Source organism: Arvicola amphibius, chromosome 5, assembly GCF_903992535.2.
Source record: "Arvicola amphibius chromosome 5, mArvAmp1.2, whole genome shotgun sequence".
NCBI classification, from domain to species: Eukaryota; Metazoa; Chordata; class Mammalia; order Rodentia; family Cricetidae; genus Arvicola; species Arvicola amphibius.
The window spans coordinates 76,909,947-76,925,818 of record NC_052051.1 but is presented as its reverse complement, the minus strand read 5'-3'; positions in this window follow the sequence as shown (position 1 = coordinate 76,925,818).

Here is a 15,872-nt window from a genome sequence, read left to right as displayed (position 1 = left end):
AAAGAGAAGGCAGTATCTTTATTCATTTGAAATATTTTTTTCAAACAATTTCTTTATATTTTTTTTACCTTCCCCAACTCCTTTCAGATCTCTGTCGACCCAGCTTCAGGTTCTTCATGGAAAGCCAGTATGATATGTCCAAACAAATATGAAAAATAAGTACAATCGATCCCAAGAAGAAGTGCAGTAAAATTGTCACCTGCATATATAAAGCTCTTATTGAACTTTAGGATCAAAACATAGAATAGTTATTAAATGTACTGAAGAAAGAATAGACATTTCTTTCTTTAATAATATGATATTATCCTTTGCGTTAAAGAGATTAAAGGAGATATTTATTAAAATCAGGAAAAACCATAATTTGATAAATAAATAATTTAATAAATGCCATCAAAAGAAAAGTTAAAATTATTAACCTGTGAAGGTTATAAAAAGGACTTGTCTAGGAAACAAAAATGATAGTATCACATAATATTCTAAATATAAAAGATAACTAAATATAATATTTAAAATGTAATTTAACATATAGAAAATTTAAAATAAAATAAATGATTTATCTGAAGTTTTCCAAATATATTGAAGAGAAATTGACTGACAAAGTTATAGACAAAAAGAAAAAAAGCATTCTCACTGAGCTGTGAAGACACTCCTAACACAGCTATTCAATATTCATACTTTGGCAATTGTGTAAAAAAACAAAAGAACAACATGAAAAAAACCCACTGAGACAGTGAGGCTGATCTAATTGGAGCTCACCAAGGCCAGCTGGGCTGGGAATGATGGAGCATGTGATCAAACCGGACTCTCTGATGTGGTGGACAACAAGGGCTGACTGAGAAGCCAAGGACAATGGCACTGGGTTTTAATCCTACTGCATGTACTGGCTTTGTGGGAGCCTAGTCTGTTTGGATGAGCATCTTCCTAGACCTGGATGGAGGTGGGAGGACCTTGGACTTCCCACAGGGCAGGGAACCCTTACTGCTCTTTGGACTGGAAAAGGAGGGGGGGAGAGGAAGAAAAAGGGGAGGAGGGGAGGAGGTGGAAATTTTTAATAAAAAAATAAGGTCATAAAAAATCCAAACAAAAAATGAAATAGTATGACAGCAAAAAAGTAAGGTAAGCTGCATAAGAACAATTATTATTTTCACAGAAAAGTGTATTAATAAAACAGGAAGACAAAAATTTTAAATAACAGATAACATAGTTTTAGGGAAGAAGCAATCTCTTACTATACCAAATAGGAAGACCATTGATATATAGGAAGATATTAAAGTTAAAAAATTTTTTGGTGAAGAGCAACAGTATAAAGAAACAAATAAAATGATACCTTATGTATGCTGTAATTTCTAATATATTAATAAGAAAAAAAGAGAGGAAAGAAGATAATCCTATATACAAAAAAACCCATATTGAGTGGTTTTGTATTCTTTTAATTTCAGAGGTTGATACTGAAATATAATATGTAGTTTAAAATATTAAAATACAGATCAAACCTGTTGACACACATTTCTATTCTGAGTATCACCGCTTCAAAGTCATCAAGCTCTAAGATAGCTCATATTGGAGAGTATCTTCTCTAACAGACTGTTAAGCGGATAGATTAAATATCAAAAATAGTAAATCTATGTTGTTATTTAGAAGCTGTCTTACTACATAGTTTGTTTGTATGATCAGATAAAACAAGTACAGTTTTAATGGTCTTTACCATCTATTACAAATAAGGAAAATAGGGAGGAAAGAAGATAATCCTACATACAACAAGACCCATATTGAGTGGATTTGCATTCTTTTAATTCCAGAGGTTGATACTGAAACATAATATGCATATTAAAATATTGAAATACAAGGTTTTTCATTGCCTTGATGTTTTTTCTTTGAAACAGAAAGGATTTTTTTCATCTCTCATCAAATTTTTCTTAAATATCTGAAATAGTTTTTTAGGTATCATATGTGGAATTTGAGTGACCTGAAAAACACCTAAGAAGTGACTAAAATAGGCATGTGTCTGACTGTGAAGTTGTTTTGTTGATGATTAGCATGTGGGACAGCAACTGAAGCATGAACACCCACACCATATGTGGATGGTCTATCTAATATCATGGGGCCCTAGTATGCAGAAATGGAAGCAACAAGCAGGCTTCCTGTCTCCAACTGTCTCAACTTCCTGCTACTATAGGATGGGCAAGTGTTCTCCACTCAGTCTCCTGTAATAGAAATAGTCTGTGTCAGCACTACTACTTAGTAGTGGAAGAAGTCAACCCTCAGTTTCAACCTCTGAAACTGTGAGGCTAAATGAAACCTTATTTTTTTTAAAGAAGTTGAGTTTTGAAAGTCACAGAGATGAAAACAGCAACACACCAATGTAATAAAATGACCACGTCTACCAGAAATAGAGGACTTCTATAATCTTCAGTCAATCCTGCTTTAAATTTTTTCTAGTGCTTTCAGCAGCAAAACCATGTCAAAATAATTATTTTCAACGTCTTTTCTTTATTTTCTAATTTATCACTTACCCATTGTAAATTTCAGTAAATATTTGTTTCCTAAAATTAATTTGACCTGACATTGTACCAGTTTTTAAATTGGACCTGGATATTTTCTTCTTTTTTTAATGTTTACATTTTCTGTGTTATTAATTCACATATACGTTTTCTAACTCAGATACAAACAGGTTGCTTTTTTATTAAGTCATAGTTGTAACATTAAACTTAATGTTTTTCCAGGTTCTGGCTATGACAAACAATGCTGCTATGAACATAGTTGAGCATATGTCCTTGAATATATAGCCAAAATTGGTATTACTGAGCCTTAAGGAAGGTTGTTTTCCAATTTTCTGAAAAATCGCCACACTGACATGCAAAGGGACTGTACCAGCTTGCATTCCCACCAGCAATGCAGGAGTATTCCCTTTACCCCACATGCTTTCCAGCATAAGTTGACATCACTGTTTTTGATCTTGGCCATTCTTACATTTGTAAGATGGAATCTCAGAGTTGTTTTGATTTGCATTTCTCTGATGACTAAGGATGTTGAACATTTTCTTAAGTGTCTTTCAGCCATTTTAGATTCCTCTGTTGGGAGGTCTTCCTTTAGCAAAGAAAAAATGTAGCGCTCAATAAAAATCAATTTAAAAACATATATAATTAAATATTTTTCTTACTGTATGTGAAAATTTATGAACAGGAGGTACTGTATGTTATGTTAACTTTTTCCTGATGTCTAGTATGAATTTTTCAACATAATTGAAACTTGATCATATGTTATATGAGTGATGTTGATACATTAATATTACTTTGAACAATCTAGAACTTATAACAGTTAGCAGTGGAGATTATGTAATTTGTGAGCTTCAAATAAAATGATCTGTTTTTTCACAGACAAACAAAACAGTATTTTCTTTCAAATTTGTCTACTTATGCACATAAATATTTGTAATTATAAAATATACCATATATATACCATATACCATATATAGTACTATATATTGTAGTGAAAACACAAAACAAATTATGCCATTGCAGCATCTTTAAAATTATGGAAACCTATCATGCCCACATTGTCATGCAAAGTTATTTAAGTGATTTTTCTCTAGCTTTAAAGGATTTGTTTCTGATAATCTTTAGTTTGTAAAAGTAGCACATTACTCGTCTATTTTGTTTAATTTTTACAGTATTATATGTCAATTTTATTGGTTTGTTTATCACATTACATTAGCATATCAGTTATCATGTCATAGCAACCTTTTCTCAGACACAGGCAATGTTATTATGTAAAAGCCAGATGGAACTTGAACATTCACCAAGCTTTGTGTTGAGAAAACATTAGACATTTTTCTTTCCTAAATTTTTGTTAGTATGAAAGCACTGGTGCCTAAGAACCAGCAAATCAACTTTTGCTCTCATCTGTTCTACTTGGAAGGATAATTTTACAGACCTAAACACTGTATTCATGGATCACAGTTCATATTCCAATTGAAAGAACGAGAGGAAGGACAGCAAGAAATATTATAGTATTATAACACAAATGACTAATAAAGTTCATAAAATATAAGCAGCTAAAATCATGACAAAAAGTCTGTCTTCTCTTGAATCTTTGTGGCTTTACTACAGAGTAGATATTCACCATGATAGAAATTTGGTGGCAAGATAAGTGTCAGCTAAAACTTGAAAAGTAAATTAAAAGCAAAAACTTCATTCTTTTGAAAAATATTTTCAGGTTGCAATTTCAACAGGGATTAAAGACTTTAAAATGCTTGTTTTACTGTTTTCATAAATATTTTTAAAGTACTATTAAACTTTTCAGGTTTAAAATGAAAATCTATTTTATCTCTGTATCTTTTTATTGGTAAAAATCATGTGATCAATGTTAACACTCATTATTAAGCCTCTATTATTTCCTCCTATAATTTTGCTGTTATAGTCTTAGAAGTTGCAATACTAAAATAGTTCTTAAAAGAGATTAATATTAATCTCGAAGCAGAAAAAAGGAATTTTTTTTTCTTTTTTTCCTTCTTTCTCTTTGTTTTGTAGGTCTTCTCATTCAGGATACATGGACATAAAATGCATTCCTGTTAAATCAAATGATGTAAGCTAATAATGGTTCTTTTTAAAAATTAAATCATAAGTAGAATTGTTTTACTTTCTCTGAATAAATAAAACTCTCTCAGGCAAATTGTACCTTCTGGTTCAAGACGTCCAAGGGTACATTGGCAGTGATGTTCATAGCACCAGAGGCACCATTCCCAAAGGATAAGTTTTCTAAATTAAGTAATGAACTGAGAGGTGAGCCATAAATTATAGACATTTATGTTTTAAGAACTGGCCATTTCTTTGCTGTTAGAAACTAAAGCATATTGTTGATAATTGCTTCTGGACACAAGACTTTATGCCACACCACTGCTTTGTCTGATACAGGTAAGGACACATTATCTTCAGATCACTATTTCTTTATTTATGTCACTCCTGTTATCTCATTTTCTCCCCCAAATTTGTCTAACTTTATCTTTATACACTCAGTAAAGAACCGTTAGCGAGGAAATAATAGATTTTCTTTCTGATTTAGAACACTACATACCCTCCCCTATGGTTCTTCCACACCTACTATGTGTAAACAATTCTGTCCATACTACCACCATGACATAACAAAATGTTTCTTATTAGTACACATAGATAGGAAAATATTGGTAAAAAAAACAGTGAATAGAAAATTATTTTAATAAAATAATAGAACTTGTGACCTCAAGATGGCTCCCAGGTGAAAGGCACCTATTATAGAGACTGCTTGATCTACTGAACCAACATGATAAAAGAAAGAATAGACAGCCAACTCCTAAAAGTTGTTGTGGTGATCTGATTGAGAAAGACCCACAAAAGCTGGTATATTTGAATGCTTGGTTCCCTTTTGATTGACTGTTCCTAAAGATTAAACGGTGTAGCCTTGTTGGTGTGTCATTGGAAGTAGGTCTTGGTGTTACAGGGATTACAATGTGGCAGTCTCTCTGTCTTTGCCTGCTTCCTATGTGTCAAGATGGATGGATGCTCTCAGGTTCTGCTCCAACACAATTAAGAAGTCCCTATTTAAAAGGTTTCATTTATAAAAGTTCCCTTGTTATGGTATCTGTTCAGAGCAATAGAAAAGGAACTAATATGGTTGCTTTCTGATCTCTATACAATTTCCATGTCACATATACATGTTTGTGCATACAGGCATTCATATGAATAAACATCTCAACCTAATAAATTGAAGAACTGAAATGATACTGAGAGGAGACTGAAAGTCTGTCTATTATATTTATTAGCAATTAATCTGAATTCATAACATAGTCTTGTCTTACTTGCATAACATTGAAAAATAGCAAAAAATGAGGAATGTATTAAAGGAAGTAAAAATAAAGATGAAAGACATGACCATGATATAGTCATTCACGTATTAAAATATATTATCTATCTAACAGTTAATATATATTCAATAAATTTTGCTGAATTAATAAGTGAGGTTTAAAAGTAGTATGATTATTAGCAATTTAATGAAGCACAATAACCTTATTAAGAAATTAGCTGCCTCATTTCTCTCCTTTAGGCATCTCATAAATAATAAAGTTTATGTTGCCTCTACATTCAGGAAGGGTATATAGAACTGAGTTGTTGAAACTCCTTTGGGACTGAAAATGCTTTGATTCTCAGCAGTCTCAGAAATAATGTGTTTTGGTCCTTCCTGTGCAATGCTGAAGGGAAATTCATAGAGAATAAAATACGTGAACATGCAATTTAAACTTGACTCAAAATAATGGAAATGAATGAAGAAATAAGGCTAAATGTGTTATTATAGAGTATTGTGTAGTTAATGTATATATTTGCATGGCTTTAATAAAAGATATCATGAATTAAATGGTAGTTTAAATGTGGGCTGTATTGGCCACACAGGTAAACCAGGAAATTCTGTCTTTAGAGATATAATGGTCTCTTAAAAACTAAAGAAAGTAAAACCAAATCTTCCCTTGATCACTATGAATGAAAATTTAGCACATAAGATAGCTCAGTTTAAAATAAAGCCTTGAAGATTGTTTGCCTTAAGAGTAAAATCAAGGTTAGGTGAGATGATAAAATAACTACATCAGCATCTTCAATATTGTGAATATCTGTCAGGACTTTTGACAGTTATGAGCATGTAAAGAATCTTTCATTATATGTAACTATTCAGTACTTTGGAGATTAGCTAGTATGATTCAGTCTCACTAAGAGCCATTTTTGTCCTTATCAATGTGTCTATATTTAAATTTTACCAGTTGTGTTAGCCTCACAAATTAGTACTGTCTAATGGGCGTACATATGTAGAAATATAGTTATCTTAATGAGATTATTTGATACAAGTAGTTTCTTGGAGATAAGGGTAAAGATACTAAAGCACAAATGACTAACACATAAATAGAGGCACATCATCCAAGTTTTCCTTGAGTGCTTGTGATAGCAAAAGCAAAACTGTAGGTGAAAATGTTTGAAGATTACATAAGCAAGCTTGACAGCAGGTGCTTAACTGGTCACCTGGAGACATTTGCTTTGAGGCAGAGTTTATATGACTGTGTAAAGATTCTGAAAGTAATTGATATAAAGAATGGAGACCGTGACAGAGAATTTCTCCAGGATATAAGTTCAACTTATGTTGATTTGCTAAGAAAATAGATTCATCCTACCCTACACTTTCAATTTTACTAAGGTGAAAGAGAAAGAGAGAGATAACTTTTGATAGAAACATTATATTGAACGAATACATCATTTATAGCTATTAATACTAGAACAATACTACAGTAAAAAATATTTTAAGAAGCAAAGTTCCACAAAGATTAATTTCAAAATACCAAGTTAGAGGAAAGAGCATCATTTTTATGTCTGAGAATATGGGACAGTGAACACATGACTGAGTTAAAAACAGCTCCAATGTAGAGGTTGGCAGAAAAACAAAAACAGAACAAAATAGGTGTGAAATTTTAAAAAAAAAAAGCCACAGATAAGTGTAGCTACCATCCCTCATCAAATACACCTTTATTTACAGCAAATGGAGATGACCACAGAAAACCACAGCTGGACACAATGCAGGAAGTAAAATGTGCTGGGGAGCCCAGATCCAGTGGATACAGGTACATTAGAGATCCTGCATCTATCGGCCAGTGGAAATCACAAAAGATGGTTAAAAAAGGGTAAGAACCAGATTATCGGGAAACCTTTCTTAAAAGCAGTCTTTCTTAGAAAGGCTGGATGAACAAGATTGGAATAATGATACACCAATGGTTATGCTGATATGGAAGGGGTGAATTTCACAGGGTTCCATCTCTAGGTGAAGAATTACAGGAAACTAAGGATTGCTGGGAGAAAGAGAATTAATCTCTTTAAGAGATGAGACTCTTCCTGGTTGTCAAATGCAGATTTGTCAAGCTTGAAACATATTCATGAGAATAACAAACACACTCATCAGGTTGTTTTCATAAATATTTATGCATAACCAATAGCACACTTATACATATAGGTATGTATACACATGTACACACACATTAAGTAATAATAATTAAAGAAAACAATGTTATCAGTTGAGAGTGGGTCATGATTTGGAGGGTTCAAGAGAAAATCTAGAAGGAGGAAAGGGAGGGGTGAAAGCATTGTAATTCTATTTCGATTAAAAATATATTAAAAAAAATAAAATAGAACCTACAGACCATGACAATAACACCAAACCCAAGTGAATTAAATCATAAACAACTTAGAATAATCTCACTTTTCCTAGAAAAGATAATTTAGTCAAAGGTGAGGAAAAATATGTTTAAATATGAGTCTCAACATGCTTCATATTCCTTAAAAATTATTACATTATTTGATTTAACAAACTAAATGATGTTTACACATTTGAGGAAACTGGGACTGTTGGTGAAAATATTTCCAGGCAACAACACCCTGCTGAGGTTTCATGCAAAAGCAAAGACTGCTCTATTTAAAACTGGATGAACGATGGCACTCAACAACTGGTGAATGATTTGACAAAATTATATTCTTGTTCTAGAGTCTAAAATCTAGAACATTGGTGTAAATTAGAACCTATGAGTTCTAAAATCAGGCATTTAGCTGAAGAACTTTTGAAGAAAAAATGTTAAGTATAGTTTAATTTTCCTTGAATGCCTATAATACATTGTAAGGAAAGAAAAACCTTTGAGAATAAAAGTTTAATATGTTAGACCTAAATCCGGAACCCCAAAATACCACCTGAGACCTGCTGTGATACCAAAAGTACTAACCTCTGAAGCTGTACGAAAGCACCAATGAAATGCTTTCCCTTATAGGGATTGCTGTGATCATGGTGACTCTGCATAGCAATAGAGCAGTTGCTGAGCCAATGGTTCAACAGTTAAGAACAACTATTGTTCATGCCAGGGACCTTGTTTCACTTTCTGGCAGGCAAGCATGTGTGCCCATTCCATCTTCCCATATACAGAATAGCTTATAATCATTTGTCACACCATTTAAAGGGCATCTACAAGCTTCTTCTGCCCTTCTTGGGCACCAAGCATATACATATATTATTGTAGGAAAACACATACACAAAAATTGAAACAAATAAAATTTTACAGAAAAAAAATAAGATATTGAAATTTCAAATTTTCTATCTTGCTCAAAATCAGATTAAATCAAGGGGTTAAGGAGATTAAATCATACTTCTGCTAATTGAATGGAAGTTGGATGGTATTTTTTATAGTAATAGATGAATGCCCAAATGGCATTTCAGAGATCTTTTTGGAAACTCTCTGTCACATCACAAACAAGACTGCAATGCAAGACAGTGGTCTTACTGCAGTTCCTAATATTGTGTTTCTCATTTTGTCCTGAAATTACAATACAATGACATTTTAAAGTAAGTATTTCTGCCTATGTTCTGATTACCTCTCTTAATACTTTATCTATATAATGTATAGATTTTTTTTTTCTGTAGCTCTCTTCCTTTCTGTCTGGGTTTTCTTATAATTTCCTCTAGTGTTTATGTCACAGTCTACATTCTCTTCACTAAATGTAGACATCTTCTTACACACACCTCTGAAATATGTTTTCTCAGCTCTACCCATGATCCAGATTTCTAATTACTTTCTCACTTTGAAGAAATTGTTGCATCATTCTTTTACTTCTAGGAAAGAAAATTTTGTTGGTTTGGGTTGCCAAAACAAAATGTTTAGAACTTGATGACTTAAGAGAGCCAAATTTCTGGCACCCTCTCCTCAGCTGCCCAAAGACCTAGCTGGGGGCGCTGAGGAGAGGGTGCCAGAAATGTCCAGATCCTATTGCCATACTCATGAATATCTTGCATATCACCATAGAACTTTCACCTGGCATTGGATGGAGAAAATGACAGAGCCCCACATAGGAGCACCAGACTGAGCTCCCAAGGTCCCGATGAGGAACAAAAGGAGGGAGATCATGAGCAAGGAAGTCAGGACCGTGAGGAGTGCGTTTACCCATTGAGACGGTGGGACAGATCTAACGGGAGACCACCAAGTCCAGTTGGAATGGAACTGATGGAACAGGGGACCAAACCGGGCTCTCTGAATGTGGCTGACAGTGGAGGAGGACTGAGAAACCAAGGACAACAGCAATGAATGTGAACTCTACAGCATGGACGGGCTCACTGTGAGCCTTAATCTTCACCTGGCGATGGATGGAAATAGAGACAGAGCCCCACATTGGAGCACCGGACTGAGCTCCCAAAGTTCTGATGAGGAGCAGAAGGAGAGAGATCATGAGAAAGAAAGTCAGAACCATGAGGGATGCGTTCACCCACTGAGACGGCAGGACAGAACTAATGGGAGACCACCAAGTCCACTTGGAATGGGACTGATGGAACATGCGACCAAATCCGGACTCTCTGAAAGTGGCTGATGGTGGAGGCTGACCGAGAAGCCAAGGACAATGGCGATGGGCTTGGTCTCTACGACATGGACGGGCTCTGTGTGAGCCTTGCCAGTTTGGTTGCTCACCTTCCTGGACCTGGAGGGAGTTGGGAGGACCTTGGACTCAACATAGTGTAGAGAACCCTGATGGCTCTTTGGCCTGGAGAGGGAGGGAGTGGGGGTATGGGTGGAGGGGAGGGGAGGGAAGCGGGAGGAGGAGGGGAGGAGATGGCAATTTTTAATAAAAAATAAATAAACTGGAAAAAAAAGAGAGAGCCAAATTTTATTTTCCCACATTTTTAAAAAACCAGGAGCCCAATTTTAAGTCTACCACAGGTTCTGTCTGATGAGAGTTAGCTCTCTTAGGTAGCCATCTCTTTGTTTGGTCCACATGACAAAACAAGAAAGAAAACCATCTTGCTAAGGCTCCTTTACAGAATGACACTCATAAACCCATCATTATGCATTCACTTACTTTAATTACCTCCAATGGATTCTGTGCTAAAAGACTCTTTGAATGATGACAATTAAGTTTTGCAACAATATACCAGAGCAATAGACTTACTATAAAATCATCAATTTTGCACAGTAAAGGGATGACTCTTTCCTATTCTGGAAGAAGATAGGTTTATTCTTTTCTCAGAATATTCTCCTTGTATTTGCTTTCTGGAAAGATGGGGGAAAGAAGCCCTTCAAATCCTTATGCATATTTACTGAAAAAGTAACTAAAATATTTTGTTTTACTGATTAAGTACAGATTTAAAATGTAACTAACAACTGCTTTCAACTGAGAGCAGTCTGTAATATTTTATCTATAAACTTAGAATTTCCAAACATAATTTAATGTCACATGATAAATGTGAACAAATAATCAAGGAACCTTAGATAATTCATTGTTTGAATTACTAACTCATATCTAAAATAGAATGCAAACAATGAAAGTAGGCTAAACAAGGGAGACACTCACTAAGTCCATGAAAGGAGAAAAAACATCATACAACTAAAAGCACCAAATACAGTGTTCCAAGAACAAAACTAATAAAACATTTTAGCATTTTAAGCCATAAAGAAAAATCTGTGATTGCTATTCTACAATATAGAATTAATAGTAACAATCTTTTGTCTTAGATATACATACTCAAAAATTTGTCCTGAAACTAGAGCAAAAGGAAAATAGTATAAAAAAATAAAATATAGGAAAAATGTGTATAGATTGAACATTTAAATAAAAATAAATTAGAGACTGACAATAATAATGTAAAAGAAATCCTCAAATAAATAAATAAATAAATAGAAAAATGTTTCAGAAGAAAACAACTTAAATTCATTCTTATACTAAAATGAAACACATGGTGTGGAATTTAGACACATATGGAAGAATATCATTGTGAAATTTTAACATTAGAGTGGTTGATCTGGTAAAACCTTCTAGAAGCAAAACAGAGTACATTAAATACATTGTTTGCAACTATGGAAATGTCATAACATCATAATGAAACACATGACTTGGTACAGCCAATTTACCCAAATAAAAAAAATAAGTGACTGTTAAATACTCAAGTGTAAATAAATCTATTACAATAAATCTATTGTGAGAAAAGGTCTTCAATAATGTGAGAGCCAGGAGAAGTGTGTGGTAGTTGCTGTCTTTAGTACATGAGTAAACTTCGAACTTTTGATCAGTTAGCAAAAGGAAGATCTGGGCAAATAGATCATGTTGCTATCTCTTCCTAGATAGGATAGGGATTAAAAAGTATGAAGGAAGATAATCATTACTGTGGAAGAGATAGACATTTGCTTTAGTAGTATAAAATAAATTGTCCATGGTTTTTGTAGAAAAGTTTCTGACCTGTCCAGTCCTACAGTAATTCAGTCCCCCCCCCCCAAAAAAAAAACCACACAAATGCTTATATTAATTATGAACTGCTTGGTCTATTAGCTCAGTCTTATTACTATCTAGCTCTTACAACTTGAAATTAAACTATAATTCTCATCTATGTTTAGCCACATGACTTTGTACCTTTCCTCAGTGAGGCATTCTCATCTTGCTTCCTCTGTGTCTGGCTTGTGACTGAACCTCTGCCTTTTTTCTTCCCAGATTCTCCTTTGCCTTGTCACCACACCTATACTTTCTTCATGGATACTGGCCAATCAGCATTTTATTAAACTAATATGATTGACAAAACTTTGTATGGTAAAAGCATTATTCTACAGCATTTATCCCCCTTTTTTCTTTTCAAAATAAGTACTATCAATCTAATCTCCCTTGTCTAGCTTTTTTTTTTCCTGACCATTTCCATAGCAATTAGTAACCAACACTCTAAACAAAGGCAAGCATCCAGAATTTACTTTTGAGGAATGTAGGCATAGTTTTCTAGACTACTTCCTGCTAATAGAGAGCACTAAAAATCTTATGGGGATTCAAAAAAATTAGAATTATGGTCTAATCCTGCCTGGAATGTTCTGTGAGGCTGGATCAATTAGTCAGGAGACTTGAGGCTGTTCTGGATGTACAACTCAGAGATAATTGCAAGAGAGGTGCACAGAAACACTGGATCATCTGGGCCATCTGTTTCTATTGGAGATTTTTTCAGAGGGTATTCCTTGATCAGACCTTATTTTTCTTAAGATAGAATGAATCCATAGCCTCTCATTTCATGTGGGACCAAAAGCAAAACCTCTTCTCCAAAGTAACATATCTTTTGACTTAAATTCTGAAGTCAAGGCTTTTGCAAAATATATGGGCTAGAGTGATCCAACATTTATAATCAAATATATTTTATCAGTTGTTGCTCCTTACTCAGCATTCAAACAATTCAAATATAATACAATAACACATGGTATTTAGACTCTTTGCATATCTTCCATCTTTATCTGGCCTTTTTAAAAAAATAAATGCATTTCTTTTATTTATTTTTTTTAATTTTTGTTTTTTTTTTTTGAGACACGGTTTCTTGGTGTATCTTTAGTTGTCCTTGAACTCACATTGTAGACAGGGTAACAGCAAAACTCAAAGAAATCTGGTTGATCTGCCTCTCAAGTGCTGGGAATAAAGATGTGTGCTACCACATCATGCCACTCTATTTATTTTTTTAAAAGGACTTTCTTTATTCTTTTTCTTTTATTTCCCAAGCCAACATATATTTTTAAACACACTGTTAACCATTTAGAGCTTTTTAAAAAAATCTGAATGTGTCTTTTCTATGTATCTCTATCTTTATCTCACCACACAAGTCTTTAATATGATAAGAAAATGGCTAGGATTAAAATTACAGTTTTGGTGGCTAAATTTGCCCCATTCCTTTGTTTCTTGAGTGTTAGGCTTCATGGTAGAGATTTTAGCACGAGCCACCTTTTCCCCTACAACTCTGTGGAGTTTCAAGTTTCACCACCAATAAGCATGTTGATGGCTGCTCATAAATACCATTTAAATGTTTGGTGACAGGGTCTCTTAAAGGAGCTTGAGGGTTTTGGAGCTAATGCTGAGTCAGGAAGCCTCTCTTAAAGGAGCCATGCTTCTGCTTGCCACCAGCAACAGTGCCTCTCACATAAAGACATGGTTGGCTACCAAGAAGGTACACTTGACTCTATTCTTGTCCTTCTAGAATGCTTTTATTTTTTTATAGCTTTCTGAGGCTTTCTGGGGAAATTCTTGCCGAAGTTTGGGTGCTACTTTTTTGATTATTTATTTTTGTTTTGTTTTTCCAAGACAGAGTTTCTCTATGTAAGAGCCCTAACTTTCTTGGAACTAACTCTTATAGACCAGGCTGGCCTCAGACTCACAGAAATCTGCCTACCTCCGCCTCCCAGCCTTGGGTGCCTTGGGTGCATTGGGTCCGGGAGCCCATCAGTCCCAAAGAAAAACACAGAGATTTTTATTAATTATAAACTATTTGGCTTATTGTCTCAGGCTTTTTACTAACTACCACTTATGACTGAAATTCACCCATAATCCTTGTTTATATTTAGCCATATGATTTGGTGCCTTTTCTCAGTGATGTATTCTCTCTGTGCTTCCTCTGTGTCTGGCTAGTGACTGAATCTCTACTTGTTCTCTTCCACAAATTCTCTTTATTCTGGTTGTATTGCCTATACTTCCTGTCTGGCTTCTGGCTAAATAGTGTTTTATTAAACCAATATGAGTGACAAGTCTTTATAGTCCACAAGAGCTTTATTCTACACTACTGTGTGGAATACTACTAATTTTAGAATTATCTTCCACCAACCTTCATATTGTTAACTCTAATTAAACTCATTTACAAAAACAAAGGAAGAACAAAACACCAACAAAAGCCCTAGGACCAACACGAGAATGGAAATATAAATTAAAGAGCAAAAATGAATAAAATCTAAAAGGACCTTATCAGAAAGGAAAATTCTTTTACAATATATAAAGACCTATGTTACTATTATGTTTTATAAAACAAACATTACAAACTAGAAAAATTCAGGTTAAAATCACAAACTTCATACTTTGCTTTAATTGTGGAAATTTAAGCCAGTGAAAGTCAATTGCATTTATCATTACAGTGACCAATTTATCTGTCTAAATGTCAAGACAGACATTTATTTTTTAGGAGCTAATACAGTATGTTCCAACAACTTCTGGGTTTTTTATCCTTATCCTATGCTATATTGGAGAAAAAATAAAATTAAGCATTCTAATAATAAGCATAGGTCCTAAGAGAGTTTGGGAAAATATCTAAAATGATGATAATGCAAGCCCTATAATTGGAACCAAAGAAACTATGGAAAAAGTAGTGCAGAGTAGACCAACAAGAAAACATAAGAATATTTGGTAATATTTTTAAAAGATGCTAAATCATTGAGAACTAATATGGTAGTTTTATTTTGTGGAAAAAATATTTATTTAAATATTGTCCAGTGGTGATGGTTCACACATTTAAGCCCAGCACTCAGAGGTCAAATCAGACAGATTTCTGAGTCTGAGACCAATCTGGTCTACAGATTGAGTTTCAGGACAGAAAGTGATACATAGAGTAAATGGGCACAAAATTAATTAGATAATAATTAATATACTTAAATTTTCAAAATTAATTTAACAAATTATAACATATGTGAATACTACCTTGAGTTTAGGACACTGCAAGAGAAATATAATATGTGGAAACTGTGAAGTTGCATTTACTTTTTTTTTTTCCATTTTGGAAATAATTTAATCATTATTAAATATTGCATGATGCTCCTCCAAGTTAAGCAACAGTATTTTTTCATTTACATAATACACATAACAGACTGTAGAAACTATTTCTTTTTTTTTTCTTTCTCATGGTTTATTTTTTTTTTATATTTAAAAATTTCCATCTCCTTCCCTCCTCCTCCCCCTCCCTCCGCTCCTTCTCCCGCTTCCCTCCCCTTCCCTCCATCCATACCTCCCCTCCCTCCCTCTCAAGGCCAAGGAGCCATCAGGGTTCCCCACTCTATGCTAAGT